This window comes from Garra rufa, chromosome 1, assembly GCF_049309525.1.
Source record: "Garra rufa chromosome 1, GarRuf1.0, whole genome shotgun sequence".
NCBI classification, from domain to species: Eukaryota; Metazoa; Chordata; class Actinopteri; order Cypriniformes; family Cyprinidae; genus Garra; species Garra rufa.
In genome coordinates, this window is record NC_133361.1 from 85,237,735 (window position 1) to 85,254,618 (window position 16,884).

At 49.1% G+C, this 16,884-nt stretch overlaps 10 non-coding genes across 10 annotated transcripts; all 10 read left to right on the forward strand.

Moving 5' to 3' along the window:
- Window positions 1-926: 926 nt before the first annotated feature.
- Window positions 927-1,008, forward strand: trnal-uag (transfer RNA leucine (anticodon UAG)). Its single transcript has one exon. It is a non-coding gene; the product is annotated as a tRNA-Leu (tRNA).
- A 1,115-nt stretch (window positions 1,009-2,123) lies between these two features.
- trnal-aag (transfer RNA leucine (anticodon AAG)) lies at window positions 2,124-2,205 on the forward strand. Its single transcript has one exon. It is a non-coding gene; the product is annotated as a tRNA-Leu (tRNA).
- Window positions 2,206-3,211: 1,006 nt separating this feature from the next.
- Window positions 3,212-3,293, forward strand: trnal-uag (transfer RNA leucine (anticodon UAG)). Its single transcript has one exon. It is a non-coding gene; the product is annotated as a tRNA-Leu (tRNA).
- A 1,080-nt stretch (window positions 3,294-4,373) lies between these two features.
- On the forward strand, window positions 4,374-4,455 carry trnal-aag (transfer RNA leucine (anticodon AAG)). Its single transcript has one exon. It is a non-coding gene; the product is annotated as a tRNA-Leu (tRNA).
- Window positions 4,456-5,455: 1,000 nt separating this feature from the next.
- On the forward strand, window positions 5,456-5,537 carry trnal-aag (transfer RNA leucine (anticodon AAG)). The gene has a single exon. It is a non-coding gene; the product is annotated as a tRNA-Leu (tRNA).
- Window positions 5,538-6,555: 1,018 nt separating this feature from the next.
- On the forward strand, window positions 6,556-6,637 carry trnal-uag (transfer RNA leucine (anticodon UAG)). Its single transcript has one exon. It is a non-coding gene; the product is annotated as a tRNA-Leu (tRNA).
- Window positions 6,638-13,225: 6,588 nt separating this feature from the next.
- On the forward strand, window positions 13,226-13,307 carry trnal-uag (transfer RNA leucine (anticodon UAG)). The gene has a single exon. It is a non-coding gene; the product is annotated as a tRNA-Leu (tRNA).
- Window positions 13,308-14,409: 1,102 nt separating this feature from the next.
- trnal-aag (transfer RNA leucine (anticodon AAG)) lies at window positions 14,410-14,491 on the forward strand. The gene has a single exon. It is a non-coding gene; the product is annotated as a tRNA-Leu (tRNA).
- A 1,017-nt stretch (window positions 14,492-15,508) lies between these two features.
- On the forward strand, window positions 15,509-15,590 carry trnal-uag (transfer RNA leucine (anticodon UAG)). Its single transcript has one exon. It is a non-coding gene; the product is annotated as a tRNA-Leu (tRNA).
- A 1,102-nt stretch (window positions 15,591-16,692) lies between these two features.
- Window positions 16,693-16,774, forward strand: trnal-aag (transfer RNA leucine (anticodon AAG)). Its single transcript has one exon. It is a non-coding gene; the product is annotated as a tRNA-Leu (tRNA).
- Window positions 16,775-16,884: the final 110 nt, after the last annotated feature.

Genomic DNA, 16,884 nt, shown 5'->3' on the forward strand with positions numbered 1-16,884 from the left:
CCATTTAGCAAAGTCAGTGCTTAAAGCTTGTCCCAGCCTCTGCTCCATTCCAATAGAGGCACACCAATAATTTACAATCATAGGAGAGGTGCAATAAATTATATTAATGAAAAACAATGAGTAGTCTACAAGAATGGAGACAGCCAGTTTTACTCATGAAAAGTTTTGGGTGAAATAACAGCTGCCTGATCATTTTGATTTTAAATGCATCACAGCTGGCTATCGTTTCCACATAAGCCCCAAAGGCCTTGATTAGCGGATTCAGGTGTGCTTGATCAGAGATGGACCTCCACTCCACAGGAAGGGGGCCACCAGGAGTAGGACTGCATACCCTGTATTAAGGATGCCTTTACGGCGGCGAATTACAAGGCATCAGCTTGTGGCGAAGCGCAACCCAAATACAGCGACGATGATCCCTACACCGCTGTTCTGCTCTCCAGAGCCAATACAGAGCAGTGACACTCTCGATAAATGACCGATCAACAACAGACGTCTTGTAAAAAGATGGCTGCCAATGGGGTTCGAAACTTTTTGAAACTTTCGCCTCTCTGACGCACATGACGCGCGTAAATTTCACTTCAAACTTTTGTTTTCATGCGCGTCCATTTCGCTCTTGACGGGCGAATGAACACAAAGTGGTCAGGCGTGTAAATAGAAGCGGCAGGCCAGAATTTAGACGCGTATTCGCGTTTGGTGTGAACGTAGCATAAGGCGTTGGATTAAGGCTCCAGTCTCTTCGGGGGTGTGGGTTTGAATCCCACTGCTGCCAAGACAGAGTTTTGGAAGGCTATTGTGCGTACGCAAAAAAAAATGTTCTTTGCCCGCATTCCAGAGGCTTTGCATAGAAGGTCCGGCGGCCGACGTTCTCTCTATATTTGGGGTGGGGGAAGAGGGCAGAAAATGGCCCACGAAAGTGAGAATCCCAGGGTAGCGTGGCCGAGTGGTCTAAGGCGCTGGATTTAGGCTCCAGTCTCTTCGGGGGCGTGGGTTCGAATCCCATCGCTGCCAGCAGCCATTTTAACCAAGGCAGGGAGGCCCTGTAACCCGTTTGGCAGCGGGATTATTTCACGCAAACAGGATTAGACTGCAGCAGTTCTGCAGAGTAAGTATTAGGGAGGCCGTACCACCTGTCCAAGAGACCCTTGGAGCGCAACCCGACGAGGTAGCATGGCCGCACGGTCTAATGCTACGCTCACACCAAACGGGAATATGCGTCTGGTCCGAGTGATTTCAATGTTAAGTCAATGGTAAGACGTGTTTACACGCGCCTGGAGTTCTTGCGGCGCGAATGAGGCGTTTAGCGCGGCGCGGTAGACGCGAATTTGCCTCATCCGCGCGTCTAGTTCTCGCGAATGGCGCGAATTGAGCGTCTGGCGCGTTAGGTGCGTTAAGCGCGAATTGTGCTTTTTTGTGAATCACGCGTCTGACAAGAATTCGCGTCTGCTGCCCGAGGTGAAAAATCGGAACTTCTGCGTCAATTCGCGCCGCGTTAACCAATCAGGAGCCTGCTTGATGCTGACCTCCACTCCACAGGAAGGGGGCCACCAGGAGTAGGACTGCATACCCCTGTATAAAGGATGCCTTTACGGCTTCGAATTACAAGGCATCAGCTTGCGGCGAAGCGCGACAAGAAAAAAAAAGGGCCCACGAAGGCGGCTGTGGCAGGGTAGCGTGGCCGAGTGGTCTAAGCCGCTGGATTAAGGCTCCAGTCTCTTCGGGGGCGTGGGTTTGAATCCCACTACTGCCAAGACAGAGTTTTGGAAGGCTATTGTGCCTATACACAAAAAAAAACATTCTTTGCCCGCACTCCAGAGGCTTTGCAAAGAAGGTCCGGCGGCCGACGTTTTCTCTATCTTTGGGGTGGGGGAAGAGGGCAGAAAAGGGCCCACGAAAGTGAGCATTCCAGGGTAGCGTGGCCGAGAGGTCTAAGGCATTTGATTTAGGCTCCAGTCTAAATCCCATTGCTGCCAGCAGGCATTTTAACCAAGGCAGGGAGGCCCTCTAACCCGCTTGGGAGCGGGCTTGTTTTACGCAAACAGGATTAGACTGCAGCCGTTCCGCAGAGTCAGTATTTGGAAGGCCGTTTGACCTGTCGTAAAGACCCGTGGAACACACCATGACAAGGTAGCGTGGCCGAGCGGTCTAAGGCGCTGGATTAAGGCTCCAGTCTCTTCCGGGGCATGGGTTCGAATCCCACCGCTCCCAGGGAATTCTTTTGGAAAGCTCCTGAGGCTGCGAAGCAACTGGAGAAGTGACGCTGCATGCTCATCCAAACTTAGCCGCTTTCACATTCTTTGCCATTTAGCAAAGTCAGTGCTTAAAGCTTGTCCCAGCCTCTGCTCCATTCCAACAGAGGCACACCAATAATTACAATCATAGGAGAGGTGCAATAAATTATATTAATGAAAAACAATGAGTAGTCTACAAGAATGGAGACAGCCAGTTTTACTCATGGAAAGTTTTGGGTGAAATAACAGCTGCCTGATCATTTTGATTTTAAATGCATCACAGCTGGCTATCGTTTCCACATAAGCCCCAAAGGCCTTGATTAGCGGATTCAGGTGTGCTTGATCAGAGATGGACCTCCACTCCACAGGAAGTGGGCCACCAGGAGTAGGACTGCATACCCTGTATTAAGGATGCCTTTACGGCAGCGAATTACAAGGCATCTGCTTGTGGCGAAGCGCAACCCAAATACAGCGACGATGATCCCTACACCGCTGTTCTGCTCTCCAGAGCCAATACAGAGCAGTGACACTCTCGATAAATGACCGATCAACAACAGACGTCTTGTAAAAAGATGGCTGCCAATGGGGTTCGAAACTTTTTGAAACTTTCGCCTCTCTGACGCACCTGACGCGCGTAAATTTCACTTCAAACTTTTGTTTCCATTTCGCTCTTGACGGGCGAATGAACACAAAGTGGTCAGGCGTATAAATAGAAGCGGCAGGCGAGAATTTAGACGCGTATTCGCGTTTGGTGTGAACGTAGCATAAGGCGTTGGATTAAGGCTCCAGTCTCTTCGGGGGTATGGGTTTGAATCCCACTGCTGCCAAGACAGAGTTTTGGAAGGCTATTGTGCGTACGCAAAAAAAATGTTCTTTGCCCGCATTCCAGAGGCTTTGCATAGAAGGTCCGGCGGCTGACGTTCTCTCTATATTTGGGGTGGGGGAAGAGGGCAGAAAATGGCCCACGAAAGTGAGAATCCCAGGGTAGCGTGGCCGAGTGGTCTAAGGCGCTGGATTTAGGCTCCAGTCTCTTCGGGGGCGTGGGTTCGAATCCCATCGCTGCCAGCAGTCATTTTAACCAAGGCAGGGAGGCCCTCTAACCCGCTTGGCAGCGGGATTATTTCACGCAAACAGGATTAGACTGCAGCAGTTGTGCAGAGTAAGTATTAGGGAGCCCGTACCACCTGTCGAAGAGACCCTTGGAGCGCAACCCGACGAGGTAGCATGGCCGCACGGTCTAATGCTACGCTCACACCAAACGGGAATATGCGTCTGGTCCGAGTGATTTCAATGTTAAGTCAATGGTAAGACGTGTTTACACGCGCCTGGAGTTCTTGCGGCGCGAATGAGGCGTTTAGCGCGGCGAGGTAGACGCGAATTCCCGTCATCCGCGCGTCTAGTTCTCGCGAATGGCGCGAATTGAGCGTCTGGCGCGTTAGGTGCGTTAAGCGCGAATTGTGCTTTTTTGTGAATCACGCGTCTGACAAGCATTCGCGTCTGCTCCCCGAGGTGAAAAATCTGAACTTCTGCGTCAATTCGCGCCGCGTTAACCAATCAGGAGCCTGCTTGATGCTGACCTCCACTCCACAGGAAGGGGGCCACCAGGAGTAGGACTGCATACCCCTGTATAAAGGATGCCTTTACGGCTTTGAATTACAAGGCATCAGCTTGCGGCGAAGCGCGACAAGAAAAAAAAAGGCCCAGTGGTCTAAGCCGCTGGATTAAGGCTCCAGTCTCTTCGGGGGCGTGTGTTTGAATCCCACTACTGCCAAGACAGAGTTTTGGAAAGCTATTGTGCCTATACACAAAAAAACATTCTTTGCCCGCACTCCAGAGCCTTTGCAAAGTAGGTCCGGCGGCCGACGTTTTCTCTATCTTTGGGGTGGGGGAAGAGGGCAGAAAAGGGCCCACAAAAGTGAGCATTCCAGGGTAGCGTGGCCGAGAGGTCTAAGGCATTTGATTTAGGCTCCAGTCTAAATTCCATTGCTGCCAGCAGGCATTTTAACCAAGGCAGGGAGGCCCTCTAACCCGCTTGGCAGCGGGCTTGTTTTACGCAAACAGGATTAGACTGCAGCCGTTCCGCAGTGTCAGTATTTGGGAGGCCGTTTGACCTGTCGTAAAGACCCGTGGAACACACCATGACAAGGTAGCGTGGCCGAGCGGTCTAAGGCGCTGGATTAAGGCTCCAGTCTCTTCGGAGGCGTGGGTTAGAATCCCACCGCTGCCAGGGAAGTCTTTTGGAAAGCCCCTGAGGCTGCGAAGCGACTGGACAAGTGACGCTGCATGCTCATCCAAACTTAGCCGCTTTCGCATTCTTTGCCATTTAGCAAAGTGAGTGCTTAAAGCTTGTCCCAGCCTCTGCTCCATTCCAACAGAGGCACACCAATAATTTACAATCATAGAAGAGGTGCAATAAAAAACAAACCAACAATTCAACGAATTTGAAAATTATATTAATGAAAAACAATGAGAAGTCTACAAGAATGGAGACAGCCAGTGTTACTCATGGAAAGTTTTGGGTGAAATAACAGCTGCCTGATCATTTTGATTTTAAATGCATCACAGCTGGCTATCGTTTCCACATAAGCCCCAAAGGCCTTGATTAGCGGATTCAGGTGTGCTTGATCAGAGATGGACCTCCACTCCACAGGAAGGGGGCCACCAGGAGTAGGACTGCATAACCCTGTATAAAGGATGCCTTTACGGCTTCGAATTACAAGGCATCAGCTTGCGGCGAAGCGCGACAAGAAAAAAAAGGGCCCACGAAGGCGGCTGTGGCAGGGTAGCGGGGCTGAGTGGTTTAAGCCGCTGGATTAAGGCTCCAGTCTCTTCGGGGGCGTGGGTTTGAATCCCACTACTGCCAAGACAGAGTTTTGGAAGGCTATTGTGCCTATACACAAAAAACCATTCTTTGCCCGCACTCCAGAGGCTTTGCAAAGAAGGTCCGGCGGCCGACGTTTTCTCTATCTTTGGGGTGGGGGAAGAAGGCAGAAAAGGGCCCACGAAAGTGAGCATTCCAGGGTAGCGTGGCCGAGAGGTCTAAGGCATTTGATTTAAGGCTCCAGTCTAAATCCCATTGCTGCCAGCAGGCATTTTAACCAAGGCAGGGAGTCCCTCTAACCCGCTTGGGAGCGGGCTTGTTTTACGCAAACAGGATTAGACTGCAGAGTCAGTATTTGGGAGGCCGTTTGACCTGTCGTAAAGACCCGTGGAACACACCATGACAAGGTAGCGTGGCCGAGCGGTCTAAGGCGCTGGATTAAGGCTCCAGTCTCTTCGGGGGCGTGGGTTCGAATCCCACCGCTGCCAGGGAAGTCTTTTGGAAAGTTCCTGAGGCTGCGAAGCGACTGGAGAAGTGACGCTGCATGCTCATCCAAACTTAGCCGCTTTCGCATTCTTTGCCATTTAGCAAAGTCAGTGCTTAAAGCTTGTCCCAGCCTCTGCTCCATTCCAACAGAGGCACACCAATAATTTACAATCATAGGAGAGGTGCAATAAATTATATTAATGAAAAACAATGAGTAGTCTACAAGAATGGAGACAGCCAGTTTTACTCATGAAAAGTTTTGGGTGAAATAACAGCTGCCTGATCATTTTGATTTTAAATGCATCACAGCTGGCTATCGTTTCCACATAAGCCCCAAAGGCCTTGATTAGCGGATTCAGGTGTGCTTGATCAGAGATGGACCTCCACTCCACAGGAAGGGGGCCACCAGGAGTAGGACTGCATACCCTGTATTAAGGATGCCTTTACGGCGGCGAATTACAAGGCATCAGCTTGTGGCGAAGCGCAACCCAAATACAGCGACGATGATCCCTACACCGCTGTTCTGCTCTCCAGAGCCAATACAGAGCAGTGACACTCTCGATAAATGACCGATCAACAACAGACGTCTTGTAAAAAGATGGCTGCCAATGGGGTTCGAAACTTTTTGAAACTTTCGCCTCTCTGACGCACCTGACGCGCGTAAATTTCACTTCAAACTTTTGTTTTCATGCGCGTCCATTTCGCTCTTGACGGGCGAATGAACACAAAGTGGTCAGGCGTGTAAATAGAAGCGGCAGGCCAGAATTTAGACGCGTATTCGCGTTTGGTGTGAACGTAGCATAAGGCGTTGGATTAAGGCTCCAGTCTCTTCGGGGGTGTGGGTTTGAATCCCACTGCTGCCAAGACAGAGTTTTGGAAGGCTATTGTGCGTACGCAAAAAAAAATGTTCTTTGCCCGCATTCCAGAGGCTTTGCATAGAAGGTCCGGCGGCCGACGTTCTCTCTATATTTGGGGTGGGGGAAGAGGGCAGAAAATGGCCCACGAAAGTGAGAATCCCAGGGTAGCGTGGCCGAGTGGTCTAAGGCGCTGGATTTAGGCTCCAGTCTCTTCGGGGGCGTGGGTTCGAATCCCATCGCTGCCAGCAGCCATTTTAACCAAGGCAGGGAGGCCCTGTAACCCGTTTGGCAGCGGGATTATTTCACGCAAACAGGATTAGACTGCAGCAGTTCTGCAGAGTAAGTATTAGGGAGGCCGTACCACCTGTCCAAGAGACCCTTGGAGCGCAACCCGACGAGGTAGCATGGCCGCACGGTCTAATGCTACGCTCACACCAAACGGGAATATGCGTCTGGTCCGAGTGATTTCAATGTTAAGTCAATGGTAAGACGTGTTTACACGCGCCTGGAGTTCTTGCGGCGCGAATGAGGCGTTTAGCGCGGCGCGGTAGACGCGAATTTGCCTCATCCGCGCGTCTAGTTCTCGCGAATGGCGCGAATTGAGCGTCTGGCGCGTTAGGTGCGTTAAGCGCGAATTGTGCTTTTTTGTGAATCACGCGTCTGACAAGAATTCGCGTCTGCTGCCCGAGGTGAAAAATCGGAACTTCTGCGTCAATTCGCGCCGCGTTAACCAATCAGGAGCCTGCTTGATGCTGACCTCCACTCCACAGGAAGGGGGCCACCAGGAGTAGGACTGCATACCCTGTATTAAGGATGCCTTTACGGCAGCGAATTACAAGGCATCTGCTTGTGGCGAAGCGCAACCCAAATACAGCGACGATGATCCCTACACCGCTGTTCTGCTCTCCAGAGCCAATACAGAGCAGTGACACTCTCGATAAATGACCGATCAACAACAGACGTCTTGTAAAAAGATGGCTGCCAATGGGGTTCGAAACTTTTTGAAACTTTCGCCTCTCTGACGCACCTGACGCGCGTAAATTTCACTTCAAACTTTTGTTTTCATGCGCGTCCATTTCGCTCTTGACGGGCGAATGAACACAAAGTGGTCAGGCGTGTAAATAGAAGCGGCAGGCCAGAATTTCGACGCGTATTCGCGTTTGGTGTGAACGTAGCATAAGGCGTTGGATTAAGGCTCCAGTCTCTTCGGGGGTGTGGGTTTGAATCCCACTGCTGCCAAGACAGAGTTTTGGAAGGCTATTGTGCGTACGCAAAAAAAATGTTCTTTGCCCGCATTCCAGAGGCTTTGCATAGAAGGTCCGGCGGCCGACGTTCTCTCTATATTTGGGGTGGGGGAAGAGGGCAGAAAATGGCCCACAGAGTAAACGCAACAACGTATCTGACTTGCAACACACACAGCAGCAGCTGTGCTCACTCAAGGTGATTTTATTAATCAAACAACCAATCACAAATGTACACACCCCATTACTCATCCCGTGCCATTTCATTCAGCTCGATCAACTCAGACATAAATATAAATCAATAAAGAAAACAAAAACAACAAACACATTATGACATTTTACAAGTTTAACAAAACAAAAACATAATGCACATTGAGAGCACACTGTTAACACCCCCACTTGCTCTCACATTGTTAACAAAGTATGTCACATCACTTTCCAAAAGTAATTGCATCAAACTTCATCAACTTGCACTTGGTTGCAGGCTTTGTCAACACATCTGCTACCATCTCATTAGTGGGACAAAACATTAATGTAATGTCACCATTATTTACAAAAGACCTAATAAAATGGTACTTAATGTCTACATGTTTGCATCTTTGTCTGCTCACGGGATTTTTTGCTAAGGCGATTGTACCTTGGTTATCTTCATATACCTTAATTGGTGAATATTGACACGTATCAAGATTTTCCAACAGTTGTTTAAGATAGAGACACTCCTGTATGGTTGTAGCTAGGGCTATGTACTCTGCCTCACAGGTGGACAGCGCGACAGTTGGCTGTTTCTTTGTTTTCCATGAAATCAAAGCACCACATTCAGTTAGACTTACACAATAGCCAGTTGTACTACGTCTGTCATTACTAGCCGCCCAGTCTGCATCACTGTATGCTCTTATTCCCAGTGTCTCATTACATTTTTTGTAACACAGCTCTTTGTCAAATGTACCTTTAAGATACCTCAGTACATGTTTAACTGTAGACCATTGCTCAACAGTTGGCTCTGTGAAATATTGTGACAGTTTGCTTACAACAAAACTTATATCAGGTCTAGTACAGATGGTCAAATAGATGAGGCTTCCCACTGCCTCTCTATATTTTTTCACATCAATCATCTTTTCGGCATCATTAGTATAGTCAAGTTTTTGTTCACAAGGAGTCGATCTAGGTTTGCAATCCTGCATATTAAACCTTTGCAATATTTGTGTCACATATTTTGCTTGTGACATTCTCACACAGTTGTCACTCTGGTTAAAATCAATACCTAAAAAATGCCTTAGTTTGCCCAAGTCTTTCATTTTGAATCTCTCCGTAAGCATGTCCTTCACGTGTCTAAGAACATTTTCATCACTTGCCACAATCAACAAATCATCAACCCATATTACAATGATCACTTTTTCATTGGCTGTTTCCCATGTATACACACAATGGTCAGCTTGATTCTGCTCAAAGTGGTTTTTGGTCAAGTACTCATGTAGTACCTTGTTCCAGTTTCTGCCGGATTGTTTTAACCCATACAATGATCTTTCCAATTTACAAACCAATTTATCATTTGTGCCAGATTTTACTTCATAGCCCTCTGGCTGTTCCATGTAAATTTCGTGATCTATTGGTGCATTCAGGTAGGCAGTTTTTACATCCATGTGATGCAGAATCAGATTTTCTTGTGCTGCTTTTTGTATTATCACTCGGATACTTGTCAAGTTAGCTGTAGGGGAAAAAGTCTCTCCATAATCTACACCTCTCTTCTGACTGTATCCTTTGGCCACATAACGTGCTTTACACTTTTCAGATCCATCTATGTTGTTCTTGATCGCATAAACCCATCTACCCCCCACTGCTTTCTTACCTTCAGGCAAGCTACTCAGGGTAAATGTGTGGTTTTCTCTAAGTGACTGCATCTCCTCATCCATTGCAGTGACCCACTCTTTTGATCTGTCTGAGGTTACAGCTTCTGTGAAAGTTACAGGTATATTACACGTTACTCTATAACAGTAATCTATGTTGATCTGCACCTGATCGGTTTCCTCATCAGATGCCTGTTGAGAAACACAGTCATGGAAATAATCTGGCCTCTTCCTCACCCTAGAAGGGTATCTTGGAGGCTCAGGCATAGCTTCAACTGTTTGGGTCTGAGGACTACTACTCAGTTCCTCCTCTTTGACTGAAATTTGGTCACCTATTGGACTTACATTTACATCCTGCCTAGTTCTATTGGCCTTCTGCTCCAGAACATCATCATCACCATCATCAACAATGCTAGTCTGAGTCTGTTGCTCAACACGGGTCTTAGAAAGAAACTTGACTAACCTGTGCTTTTGTACTTTCCTGCTGTCAGGGAAATAGACAATGTATGCTGGACTGCTTTTATCATAACCAATAAAAATACCCCTTTCACATCTTGGATCCAGCTTTCTTTTATCTTGTTTATAAGCAAAACACTCTGAACCAAACTTTTGCATCCTGGATAGATTGGGCCGTCTCCCTGTTAGCATCTGAACTGGTGTATATTTGGTGCGTTTGTTAAAGCACCTGTTCCTGACTATGGCTGCGGTCTGCACTGCATAAGGCCATAAATCTTTAGGTAACTCACTCTCTATCAGCATGCACCGTGCCATGTCAAAAAGTGTACGCCAATTTCTCTCTGCCGTACCATTTTGGTGGGGAGAATATGGCGCAGAAGTCTCGTGTCTAATACCATTCTTAACCAACAGAGTTTTGTAATGCTTTGCAGTAAACTCAGTGCCATTGTCGGATCGAAGACGCTGAATTTTACCATATGGGGCCATATCGGCAAGAAACCTCTCCGTTGCTTGTAGTGTGTCACTTTTACTTTTAAGGCAATACACAAACACGGCACTGGAAAAATCATCAGTGAATGACAAAACATATTTATACCCCTCTCTGGACTCTGGGTGAATTGGACCGGCCAAATCTGTGTGCACTAGCTCTAGAGATCTTTTAGCTCTTACATCAGGCTTTCTGTTTCTAGTTTGCGTAAACTTGCCTTGGGTGCACACTTCACAAGTTATAGGTTTGTTTGTTAAACCTTCAATTTTCATACCATCAACAACACCTTCTAATCTCTGCACGTCATCAAAATTACAGTGTCCCAGTATCTCATGCCATGTCTTTAAATCATAACATCCATTCACTTGGTCATCACATCCATCAGGTACTGTATGCAAGTAATATAGTCTATCATGTACACGAATGGGAAATTTTGTACCGTCTTTATACACCAGAATGTCCTCACCTTTCTTGAACGTTACGCTTGCTCCGCTGGAAGCTGCTGCTTGCACCGAAAATATGTCCTGTGGGTATGAGGGAATATACAGTGCCCGTCTCAGCACTGTTTTTAGATAGCGTCCGCGATTGTCCACCAAACATACCTCAGCATCACCTCTGCGTTCTGCTACTCCCTTACACCTTGTGCCATCAGCTAGCTCCATGTAATGAGTCCCGGCCTGGAACTCCTCATCGAACCTTTTGAACTTGGAGATGTCGGTGACGATATGCGAGGTTGCCCCGCAATCGACCATCAAGCCCTTCACGTCGACACCCTGGTTACTTGGCTGGGACCCTGCCGCTCCATCGGTCACCCGGAATACGTACTCGTCGGTCGCCTCCTCGGTGGCCCTCCATGTTGCGTCCTGGCGCCGTCTTCTCCTGCAGGTTACGTCGCGATGAGTGTTGCTCTTGCAGTGGCTGCACCACACTTTGCGCCGGCAAGCGCGGGCAATGTGTCCCTTCAGCCCGCATCTGTAGCACACCACGTCCGCTGCAGCCCGTTCAATTGAGCCTGCACTGGTGGATCTCGCAGGCCTCTGTCTTGTCCGCACATCCATTACATTATCCTCTGCAGCTGGAGCACGCATCTTTTCGATGTCCTCGTAGCTCCGAAGCTTTGTTTTAAATTCAGCAAACGTTATCCTGTCATCCGATTGCGTTATATGGATGGCAAACTGTTTAAAAGTCTCAGGAAGCCCCTTTAGAACCATAGCCACCAGCAGTCCGTCACTCAAAGTCTCTCCAGCATTTCGTAAAGCCGTGATAGCAGTTTCAGCACGAATAACATATTCAGTCACACTCTCGCTACCTGATTTTTGAAGCGAGGTCAGCTCAGTATACAGGCTTATCACTCGTGGCTTTCCTTTACCTGCATAGTAGTCTCTCAAAATCTTTAGCGCTGCGCGCCCATCGTCGGCTGCTTCTCGCATTGCAAGCGACAAACTTTTATCGTCCAAGAACTGGATTAATTCTGCATATGCCTCGGCATTTGAAGCTGCTTCTTCCGCGGTCTCCACACCCGCTGGCTCCGTAGTAATTATCTTTTTCAGGCCTTGGGGCCGGAGGTGGCCCAAAAACTTAACCTCCCAAAGTTCGTAATTCTTTTCATCCCCGTCGAACAATAGCCGCGACCAGCGACCGCTATGTTCCGTTTTTCTGGCGTTAGGCCCACTCATGGCTCTACTTAAAACAAACGCTTGACTTCTTGACTTTCTGGGCCCATAACCTGTTCACAGAGTAAACGCAACAACGTATCTGACTTGCAACACACACAGCAGCAGCTGTGCTCACTCAAGGTGATTTTATTAATCAAACAACCATTCACAAATGTACACACCCCATTACTCATCCCGTGCCATTTCATTCAGCTCGATCAACTCAGACATAAATATAAATCAATAAAGAAAACAAAAACAACAAACACATTATGACATTTTACAAGTTTAACAAAACAAAAACATAATGCACATTGAGAGCACACTGTTAACAAAAAACAATGAGTAGTCTACAAGAATGGAGACAGCCAGTTTTACTCATGAAAAGTTTTGGGTGAAATAACAGCTGCCTGATCATTTTGATTTTAAATGCATCACAGCTGGCTATCGTTTCCACATAAGCCCCAAAGGCCTTGATTAGCGGATTCAGGTGTGCTTGATCAGAGATGGACCTCCACTCCACAGGAAGGGGGCCACCAGGAGTAGGACTGCATACCCTGTATTAAGGATGCCTTTACGGCGGCGAATTACAAGGCATCAGCTTGTGGCGAAGCGCAACCCAAATACAGCGACGATGATCCCTACACCGCTGTTCTGCTCTCCAGAGCCAATACAGAGCAGTGACACTCTCGATAAATGACCGATCAACAACAGACGTCTTGTAAAAAGATGGCTGCCAATGGGGTTCGAAACTTTTTGAAACTTTCGCCTCTCTGACGCACCTGACGCGCGTAAATTTCACTTCAAACTTTTGTTTTCATGCGCGTCCATTTCGCTCTTGACGGGCGAATGAACACAAAGTGGTCAGGCGTGTAAATAGAAGCGGCAGGCCAGAATTTCGACGCGTATTCGAGTTTGGTGTGAACGTAGCATAAGGCGTTGGATTAAGGCTCCAGTCTCTTCGGGGGTGTGGGTTTGAATCCCACTGCTGCCAAGACAGAGTTTAGGAAGGCTATTGTGCGTACGCAAAAAAAATGTTCTTTGCCCGCATTCCAGAGGCTTTGCATAGAAGGTCCGGCGGCCGACGTTCTCTCTATATTTGGGGTGGGGGAAGAGGGCAGAAAATGGCCCACGAAAGTGAGAATCCCAGGGTAGCGTGGCCGAGTGGTCTAAGGCGCTGGATTTAGGCTCCAGTCTCTTCGGGGGCGTGGGTTCGAATCCCATCGCTGCCAGCAGCCATTTTAACCAAGGCAGGGAGGCCCTGTAACCCGTTTGGCAGCGGGATTATTTCACGCAAACAGGATTAGACTGCAGCAGTTCTGCAGAGTAAGTATTAGGGAGGCCGTACCACCTGTCCAAGAGACCCTTGGAGCGCAACCCGACGAGGTAGCATGGCCGCACGGTCTAATGCTACGCTCACACCAAACGGGAATATGCGTCTGGTCCGAGTGATTTCAATGGTAAGACGTGTTTACACGCGCCTGGAGTTCTTGCGGCGCGAATGAGGCGTTTAGCGCGGCGCGGTAGACGCGAATTTGCCTCATCCGCGCGTCTAGTTCTCGCGAATGGCGCGAATTGAGCGTCTGGCGCGTTAGGTGCGTTATGCGCGAATTGTGCTTTTTTGTGAATCACGCGTCTGACAAGAATTCGCGTCTGCTGCCCGAGGTGAAAAATCGGAACTTCTGCGTCAATTCGCGCCGCGTTAACCAATCAGGAGCCTGCTTGATGCTGACCTCCACTCCACAGGAAGGGGGCCACCAGGAGTAGGACTGCATACCCCTGTATAAAGGATGCCTTTACGGCTTCGAATTACAAGGCATCAGCTTGCGGCGAAGCGCGACAAGAAAAAAAAAGGGCCCACGAAGGCGGCTGTGGCAGGGTAGCGTGGCCGAGTGGTCTAAGCCGCTGGATTAAGGCTCCAGTCTCTTCGGGGGCGTGGGTTTGAATCCCACTACTGTCAAGACAGAGTTTTGGAAGGCTATTGTGCCTATACACAAAAAAACAGTCTTTGCCCGCACTCCAGAGGCTTTGCAAAGAAGGTCCGGCGGCCGACGTTTTCTCTATCTTTGGGGTGGGGGAAGAGGGCAGAAAAGGGCCCACGAAAGTGAGCATTCCAGGGTAGCGTGGCCGAGAGGTCTAAGGCATTTGATTTAGGCTCCAGTCTAAATCCCATTGCTGCCAGCAGGCATTTTAACCAAGGCAGGGAGGCCCTCTAACCCGCTTGGGAGCGGGCTTGTTTTACGCAAACAGGATTAGACTGCAGCCGTTCCGCAGAGTCAGTATTTGGGAGGCCGTTTGACCTGTCGTAAAGACCCGTGGAACACACCATGACAAGGTAGCGTGGCCGAGCGGTCTAAGGCGCTGGATTAAGGCTCCAGTCTCTTCGGGGGCGTGGGTTCGAATCCCACCGCTGCCAGGGAAGTCCTTTGGAAAGTTCCTGAGGCTGCGAAGCGACTGGAGAAGTGACGCTGCATGCTCATCCAAACTTAGCCGCTTTCGCATTCTTTGCCATTTAGCAAAGTCAGTGCTTAAAGCTTGTCCCAGCCTCTGCTCCATTCCAACAGAGGCACACCAATAATTTACAATCATAGGAGAGGTGCAATAAATTATATTAATGAAAAACAATGAGTAGTCTACAAGAATGGAGACAGCCAGTTTTACTCATGAAAAGTTTTGGGTGAAATAACAGCTGCCTGATCATTTTGATTTTAAATGCATCACAGCTGGCTATCGTTTCCACATAAGCCCCAAAGGCCTTGATTAGCGGATTCAGGTGTGCTTGATCAGAGATGGACCTCCACTCCACAGGAAGGGGGCCACCAGGAGTAGGACTGCATACCCTGTATTAAGGATGCCTTTACGGCGGCGAATTACAAGGCATCAGCTTGTGGCGAAGCGCAACCCAAATACAGCGACGATGATCCCTACACCGCTGTTCTGCTCTCCAGAGCCAATACAGAGCAGTGACACTCTCGATAAATGACCGATCAACAACAGACGTCTTGTAAAAAGATGGCTGCCAATGGGGTTCGAAACTTTTTGAAACTTTCGCCTCTCTGACGCACCTGACGCGCGTAAATTTCACTTCAAACTTTTGTTTTCATGCGCGTCCATTTCGCTCTTGACGGGCGAATGAACACAAAGTGGTCAGGCGTGTAAATAGAAGCGGCAGGCCAGAATTTCGACGCGTATTCGCGTTTGGTGTGAACGTAGCATAAGGCGTTGGATTAAGGCTCCAGTCTCTTCGGGGGTGTGGGTTTGAATCCCACTGCTGCCAAGACAGAGTTTTGGAAGGCTATTGTGCGTACGCAAAAAAAATGTTCTTTGCCCGCATTCCAGAGGCTTTGCATAGAAGGTCCGGCGGCCGACGTTCTCTCTATATTTGGGGTGGGGGAAGAGGGCAGAAAATGGCCCACGAAAGTGCAAATCCCAGGGTAGCGTGGCCGAGTGGTCTAAGGCGCTGGATTTAGGCTCCAGTCTCTTCGGGGGCGTGGGTTCGAATCCCATCGCTGCCAGCAGCAATTTTAACCAAAGCAGGGAGGCCCTCTAACCCGCTTGGCAGCGGGATTATTTCACGCAAACAGGATTAGACTGCAGCAGTTCTGCCATGTAAGTATTAGGGAGGCCGTTCCACCTGTCGAAGAGACCCTTGGAGCGCAACCTGACGAGGCAGCATGGCCGCACGGTCTAATGCTACGCTCACACCAAACGGGAATATGCGTCTGGTCCGAGTGATTTCAATGTTAAGTCAATGGTAAGACGTGTTTACACGCGCCTGGAGTTCTTGCGGCGCGAATGAGGCGTTTAGCGCGGCGCGGTAGACGCGAATTCGCCTCATCCGCGCGTCTAGTTCTCGTGAATGGCGCGAATTGAGCGTCTGGCGCGTTAGGTGTGTTAAGCGCGAATTGTGCTTTTTTGTGAATCACGCGTCTGACAAGCATTCGCGTCTGCTGCCCGAGGTGATAAATCTGAACTTCTGCGTCAATTCGCGCCGCGTTAACCAATCAGGAGCCTGCTTGATGATGACCTCCACTCCACAGGAAGGGGGCCACCAGGAGTAGGACTGCATACCCCTGTATAAAGGATGCCTTTACGGCTTCGAATTACAAGGCATCAGCTTGCGGCGAAGCGCGACAAGAAAAAAAAGGGCCCACGAAGGCGGCTGTGGCAGGGTAGCGGGGCCGAGTGGTCTAAGCCGCTGGATTAAGGCTCCAGTCTCTTCGGGGGCGTGGGTTTGAATCCCACTACTGCCAAGACAGAGTTTTGGAAGGCTATTGTGCCTATACACAAAAAAACATTCTTTGCCCGCACTCCAGAGGCTTTGCAAAGAAGGTCCGGCGGCCGACGTTTTCTCTATCTTTGGGGTGGGGGAAGAGGGCAGAAAAGGGCCCACGAAAGTGAGCATTCCAGGGTAGCGTGGCCGAGAGGTCTAAGGCATTTGATTTAAGGCTCCAGTCTAAATCCCATTGCTGCCAGCAGGCATTTTAACCAAGGCAGGGAGGCCCTCTAACCCGCTTGGGAGCGGGCTTGTTTTACGCAAACAGGATTAGACTGCAGAGTCATTATTTGGGAGGACGTTTGACCTGTCGTAAAGACCCGTGGAACACACCATGACAAGGTAGCGTGGCCGAGCGGTCTAAGGCGCTGGATTAAGGCTCCAGTCTCTTCGGGGGCGTGGGTTTGAATCCCACTACTGCCAAGACAGAGTTTTGGAAGGCTATTGTGCCTATACACAAAAAAACATTCTTTGCCCGCACTCCAGAGGCTTTGCAAAGAAGGTCCGGCGGCCGACGTTTTCTCTATCTTTGG